This window comes from Bos grunniens, chromosome 2, assembly GCF_055505025.1.
Source record: "Bos grunniens cultivar Pamir isolate PY7600 chromosome 2, Bosgru_T2T1.0, whole genome shotgun sequence".
Taxonomy (NCBI): domain Eukaryota; kingdom Metazoa; phylum Chordata; class Mammalia; order Artiodactyla; family Bovidae; genus Bos; species Bos grunniens.
This window is the reverse complement of record NC_141166.1, coordinates 63,435,725-63,443,284: the sequence shown is the minus strand read 5'-3', so window position 1 is coordinate 63,443,284 and position 7,560 is coordinate 63,435,725.

Genomic DNA, 7,560 nt, shown 5'->3' with positions numbered 1-7,560 from the left:
GTATGTTTACTTTGCATCCTCAGGCCAGCCAGGTCTCAGATCTTTCCCATCACCAGGCAGACTGAGGGCGAGGAGAACTTCCTTTCTGGTGAGTATGCATCCATGGTGGAATGCCAGTGAAGATCTCTAGAACTGAGGGCCAAAGAGACCTCAGAGACTGGCCACCTTGGTGCCTAACTTCTTGGCCTGATCCAAACACCTAGGCTCAGGGAGGCGAAGGGGCAGGGCTGAGGCAGCTGGTGAGCTCCTGCAGGGCCAGGGAGGCCCCGGTCCCTGACTTCTTCCCCAGGTGTCCTGCTCCATCGGCACCCAGGCCCAGGCTTTACCCAAAGTGTCTCAATTTCATTACCTGGGACGAAAAAAAATTAATCCAGTGTGAGAAAAACTAAAAGGCAATCAGAGTGCCATTTCCAAGAAAGGAAGATGGGTTGCCGAGAAAAATTTCCATTGGGCCATTAAAAGAAATAAGAACATAACAAGTAGCTAATATCAATTTAAAAAAAAATAGTGTGTTGGGAGGTAAGAGAAGGAGATGATCAGAGAGCGTGGTGCACACAGACAGGGTACCTACAGCTGCGTGCATGTCTGGCACGGGGTCTGCATGCAGCTAGTATCACACTTAACTGAAGTGGAGACACCTGTGTATTGTCAGACACCCCGTTATCTCATGTAGCATTAAGAAATAAAGCACTCTGCCCATTAAACTCTGACACATTAGTGATCATGTCTGTAGTCAAATTCAGGGCATGTAGCTGGATCTTCCTGAGGGAGAGTACAAATCATGAGGACCAAGCACACAGATCAAGGATGCCTGATCGAGGCAGGCTAAAGACTCATAGAGGAGGAATTTATGTTACATAAGTTTGGATGCCACGTATCCCAGAAGTTGGACAGAGGCTCCCTAATCACCAACAACAAAACTGTGGTCTTCTCAAATTCATAATTATAGTTAGTAATTCAACACTCTTTTTTTGATAATTGATAATCGGACAGAAAATTAGTAAACATAAAAGCTTGAGCAATACTATCAACTAACTTGACCTAGTTGGAGATTATGGAACAATTCTCTTGACAGCAGAATGGATATTTTTGTCAAATGCACACAGACTATCTACCCATATATATATTACGAGTCATAAAACAGGCCTAAATAAATTTAAAATGATTAAAATCATACAAAGTATGTTATCTTTAGACAATGGAATTAATTTAAAAATCAGTAACAAAAAATGTGGAAAATTCTCAAATATTTGGAAACTTAATAACATACTCTTAAACAATCCAGGTCAAAGAATAAAGCAGAAGGGAAGTTAAAAAATAGTTTGAATTGAATGAAAATGAAAAACATATAAACTTAATAAAACAACATATAAGTAACATATAATGAAACAACATACAAACTCCAATGCTATTAAAGCACTGCTTATATGAAAAAAAAACAAAAACAAAAACAAATTATGGTCTTCTGTGAGCCTGGCTCCTAATTGCCTTGCTCCCTCCTATGGGATCCTGTGTCTTAGCCTTGGCCCTAATTGTCTCAAATATGTAATTCTTGATTAGAGGAATGATGCTTTTCAGACCAAGCAGCAGCATCAAAGTATCTGGAGGAAAATAAAAAGAACATCCTTATGTAGGTGTCAAATTTTTCTAATTTGGAGCAGAAGATGGATGAAAAGACTGATTTGTAACTTCCAGAAGTTTCAGGATGTCTCTGGAAAGAAACATGTAATGAGGATAGAGACATTGAAACTAGGCTAAAGTGGGTTTGTATCCTGACTCCAATCTAAAAGCTTGAGTCTCTAAGCAGAATTAACGTCTGAAGGAGTAATGGCGTTAGAGATTGACTGGAAGAGGATTCCGTGCTTCCTGCCCTTATTCTACAAGAAGCAGGGAGAGGGCGGGGACTGTGTTGAAAGAAGGATTTGACTGTTCATTATTTAATTGTTTAATTCAAAACAGAGTAACTTGCATAAACCAAGTGTTAGTCACTCAGTTGTGTCCGACTCTGTGACCCATGGACTGTAGCCTGCCAGGTTTCTTTGTCCATGGGATTCTCCAGGCAAGAATACTGAAGTGGGCTGCCATTTCCTCCTCCAGGGGAATCTTCTCAACCCAGAGATCAAACTCACTTCTCCTGTGTTTCCTGCACTGCAGGCGTATTCTTTACTGCTTGAGTCATCTGGGAAGACTGCATAAACCAAACGGATAGTCATAAAACTTCAGGGCTGGAAATGAGCTTAGATGTCCCTTTGCAAGTCACTGCCACATTAATGAATCCAGCTGTCCGTCCTAGGCTTCATCTTCCTTGACCTGTCCAGTGGCACCGTCTTCACTTGACTTCCAGGCCCTCTGTGTCCTGGTTGTCCTCCCATCTTACTTCGATTCTCCTGCTTTGACTGGCTCCTGCCCCTCACCCTGACCTCCATGTACTAGAGTGCCCCAGCTCCCTCACCACCTCCTCTAGGGCTCACTAGGTCTTAGGACTGTAACCTGAATCTTTGTCTTCAGCTCAGAGGTCTCCACTGAATATCAGACTGTATGTCCAATTGCACCTGTCATCTCTGTAAGTCGCTTTTGGCAGGAAAGAGGTTTCTGCAGGAGGCCCCTTTGTCTTGTTATTAACCTTAAACCAGGTGCCCCCATGATCTATTCAGTTCTGGCCCTAGCATACCTTTCAGATCTTTTAATCACACAATACCTTGTCTAACATATTGGTTCTTTCCATAGATCAAAGAAGAGAAATGAACAAGTAATTAACAGATGACCAGATCTCTTCCCCAGCTTCCCCTTCAGTAATCTCAGGAATAAACTGTGTAAACAGATAGCATCAGGAGCAGTCCTAGCAGCAGCCTGTACACAGTAAAGGGTGGCAGCCACTCTGACCCCTCATCTCAGTGATTCACTGAGATTACTTCCCTCTTCCCCTTTAAAAACTTTCATGGCCGGACTTCCCTGGTGGCTCAGTGGTAAAGAATCTGCCTGCCAATGCAGGAGACACGGGCTGGATCCTCCAGGAAGACCCATGTGCCTTGGAGCAACTAAGGCCGTGCACCACAGTTATTGAGCCTGTGCTCTAGAGCCTGGGAGCTGCTACTACTGAAGCCCTGTGCGCTCTAGAGCCTGTGCTCTGCAGCAAGAGGAGCCACTGGAATGAGAAACCCTGGAAGCATACCTAGAGAGTAGCCCCTGCTCACTGCAATGAGAAAAAATCTTGCATAGCAACAAAGACCCAGCACAGCCAAAAATGAATAAATAAAATTATTAAAAAAACAAACAAACAACTTTCATGGCCGAGCAAAATCTTCAGAGGTGGTGTATGGGTACACTGAGCCCACCATCTCTAGATTGCCCTCATTCTGATTAAAGGTAACTTTCCTTTCTACCTACATTTGTCTCTCTCTTAAACATTTATTTATTCTTTTTATGGCTGCACAGTTTCGAGATCTTAGTTCCCTGACCAGAGATTGAACCCATGTCCTCAGCAGCGAAAGGACGGAGTCCTAGCCACTGACCCCCAGGGGATTCCCTCAGTCATCGATTTTTGAGCAGCAGCAGCCGGACTTGAGTTCAGGAACATCTCCAGGCAGTCTGATGGGCACCTCTGACTTCCACCTGGCATGTAGCTGCTGGTCCCCGACCTTCCTTGAAGCACCTTCTCACAGGTTTCATCTCAGTCAGTGCAGCTCTGTTTTTCCAGATGCTGTGGCCAAAATAGTTGGTGTCAAACTTCTCTTTTTTTCCCTCTCACACCATGCCAACATCAGCAAATCTGTCTACCTTCACACCATCTCCAAAAGTTGAGCACCCCTCGTTTCTTTCATTGTATCACCCTGGTCCAGCCCACTATGGATGCCCACTGGATGAAGGCCTGGGCATCAACTTCCTCTTGGGTGGTTTTTCAGTCTGTTTTCAGTATAGCAGGGATCCTTTGAAAATGTATACCCACCAGGAATTCCCTGGAAGTCCAGTGGTTAGGAGTTAGCACTTCTACTGCCTTGGTCAGGGTTCATCCCTGGTTGGGGAGCTAAGATCCCGCAAGCTGTGCCACACAGCCACCCACCCCCTCACCACCAAATGTAAATTCACCAGTGCTCTTCGTCTTACACAGGGTCAAGGCTAACAATTAACAATGGCTTCTGAGGACCTGCCCCATCTGGCGTCACTTTCCTTCCCCCTCATTCCTCCCACTGCCTTCTTCGCCAACTCTGTGCCAGTTACACTGGTATCTTTTTAAAATTTGATTTAGGGCTACACTGGGTCTTCATGCTTTGTGCAGGCTTTCTTGAGTTGTGACAGTGGGGGCTATCTCACTGAGTTAATGAAACAAATATGATGTACCAGCATTGTTTCAATCACTGGGGTATAACCATTACTAGGACAAAGCTCCTACCCTTAGGAATACTGGTACTTGGAATGGGCTGTTGAAGCTGAATGAAGCTCCAGTACTTTGGTCACCTGATGCCAAGAGTCAACTCACTGGAAAAGATCCTGATGCTGGGAAAGATTGAGGGCAGGAGGAGAAGGGGGCGACAGAGGATGAGATGGTTGGATGGCATCACCAACTCTATGGACGTGAGTTTGAGCAAGCTCTGGGAGATGGTGAAGGACAGGGAAGCCTGGAGTGCTGCAGTCCACAGGGTTGCAAAGAAACGACTTAGCAAGTAAACAACAACAAACAAACAATGAAGAGGAAACAAAAAAGGCTTCTTTTTTCCAGAAACTGGGCAGCTTCCTGGGGAGGCAGCACCCCAAGAGGACGAAGGGGGAGCACTTCTCCAGCTGAGGGACATGGCTGGTGGGGTGGAGCCCAGTGAGCAATTGAACAGGATGGACAGATTGATGTTTCACTCGGTTGGAACAATTCAAACTTTTCTACCTTTTGCGTGTAGTACCTATTCAGGCAATAACTTAAAATTGAAAAAAATAAAAAGTCACCAGAAAATAATGAGCTAGGTGAGTAACATGCCTTTATATGGCTGATTCTACATTAACATTAAATCAGATAACTAGCTCTGTACAAATATGCAAGGTAGGAAACACTTCTACAATTTGCATTTACTAAACAACTTGCTTGCATTTTTTATTGTACCAGACATGCATTGGCAGTCTTTTTTTTAAAGCTAATTAGAAAAAACCACAATATTTATCATCTAGCTAAGTGTTAAAGCAGAAATAGAAGAAAAATTGACACCTTCCTTCAGAAGAAAAAAATCATCAGTGATGATCCTATACCCCTGCCAAAAACCATCTGAATAGTTTCTCTCTTGGATGGACAATTCAGATTGTTCCCTTGTTTCTCGTCCAAAAGCTGTGCTTCTTCCCTTGACCCAAGGCCACAGCTCTTTCCTCTGGTGCTCAAGTCATAGTAGAACCTGTGAATGGAGCCGCCAGAGACCAGCAGCGTCGCTCAGGGCACATTTGCTGTGGAAACTATGTTTGGCAAGTATCGAATGTCTGAACTTCTTTTCCTGGGCATGGTAGGGTTGACAGCACTTATTCTTAACAGGGGAAATTCTAAACTTGGCCACTTATGAGCACAAAAATGTAACTTCCATAACACAGAACACATTTCCTTCTTTCTGTCAACACACACAGAGGCAGTGCAGGCCACCCAGATACTTGGTGAGCAATTTGTTTCTAAAACAGATTGCTTCCTGAGTCAGGAGAAATTTGTAGATAAGCATGTGAAATATTCTCTGGATCAATGGAGCAGTAACTGAAGCCCTGAACTGAAGCCAACTGAAGCCCTGACTTCCCAAACAATTATGTTTTGTTTCTGTTTTTGTTCCTAAGAGGAAAATGGCCAGAAATATAACACCTAGATAGAACTTGAAAATAATTTCAAATGTTTAGATTTACTAATTGAAATAGAAAAATGTCCCAGGGAATTTCCTGGTGGTCCAGTGGTTAAGACTCTGAGCTCTCACTGCCAAGGGCCTGTAAAACAGGGTTCGATTCCTGTTTGAAAAACTAAGATCTTGTAAGCTGCATGGTGCGAAAAAAGAAAAAAAGCCCCAATCTGTTTATTTTGTGCTTTTAATTTGGGCCTCATGAATAAAAAACCTAAATGAGCATAGTGTGTGGACAATAGGAAGTACTCTGAATAGAATGGGCTAAAGATTGTTTACAATGATGACAACAGTAAAGCTAAATTCTCTTGTATGAACTTTTTAAATACAGCCACCAAATTCTAATACACACTGGGGAACACCAAATTATAAAACCATTTTCCCATAATTATTGTCCAATGACCCTAAGCTATGCTTATTCATAACTACACGCAACTTCATAAGCTAGAAACGATCACGGTTCATTTCATCAGTATGTTGTGTTACTGGTTATCTGACATCCTTTTGCGAGTATGTTTTTAACAATAACCAATTACCCAAAGAATGTTACTAAGCACCCTGTTGCTTAAGAGTCATTTCATAGTGGCAGTTTCTATCTTTGGTTGTCTAGAAATTGGTGCTGTGTGGGTGTGTAAAAAGATGCTTCTCAGGGAGGTCATTTCTTTTAAATTGAAATGTAGTTGATTTACAATGTTGTGTTAATCCCATCCATACAACAGTGACTCAGTTATACATATATATACTATTTTTTAACATTAATTTCCATTAAGGCTTATCAGGATATTGAATATAGTTCCCAGTACTACTCAGTAGGACCTTGCTGTTAACCCATTCTACACATAATAGTTTTTCTCAGGGAAGTCTTGTTTAAAAAATAATTAGGGTATAAACCCCTTTAGTAAGTTTGCATTTTGCTAGCTTCTTAAACGAACGGAGAGGACTGTAGATTTAAAGCGCCTGGGATCTGCTGCCATCTAGTGTTAGGTTGCTGACAGCTGCTTCAAAACTGAGCTCCGAAGAATGGAACTTTTCACCTCCTCCCACGCCTGCCCCAGTGCCCCACTTCTGCCTCCATTCCAGTCACCAGCCCATGTCAGCACAAAGCTTTTGCGTCTTTCCTTTTTCCCACTGTCACTAACAATCTAGCTTTCATGCCCATTTTGTTGGAAGGACGTCAAAAGAAGTCAGTTGAATTGGCTCACCATATGCTATTTCTGGGCAAGTTCTTTAAGCTCTCTGGGCTTCAGTCTCATTGTTCAGATAGGAACAGAACTGCCTAACTTCATAGGTTGTCCTGATTAAATGAGCTAATACACATGGAAGGATTTAATAAATGTTCATTATCATCACACATCTATCAAGCCCGAGTCCTTAATGGAAATACAAGTATTGAAAATAGTCTGGGGAATTCCCTGGAGGTCCAGCGGTTAAGACTCAGCACTTTCACTGCAGTAGCAGTCTAACCCCTGGTCGGGGAAATAAGATGCCTCAGAGATGGAAAAAAGGAAACAGCTTGTATTACTTTTCATTTTATTATCAGAACGCAGAAATTGGGTTCTATAAGACAATTCAGGCTGCTTGTTTTTCACAGGTCCATTCTGGATAAAAAGTCCTTTGAAAATATTTGCACCCAGGCTACAGCTTCTTCTTTTTTAAAAAATTCAAGTTACAAAGTTAGTTTCAGACATACAGCAAAGTGATTGTTTATATG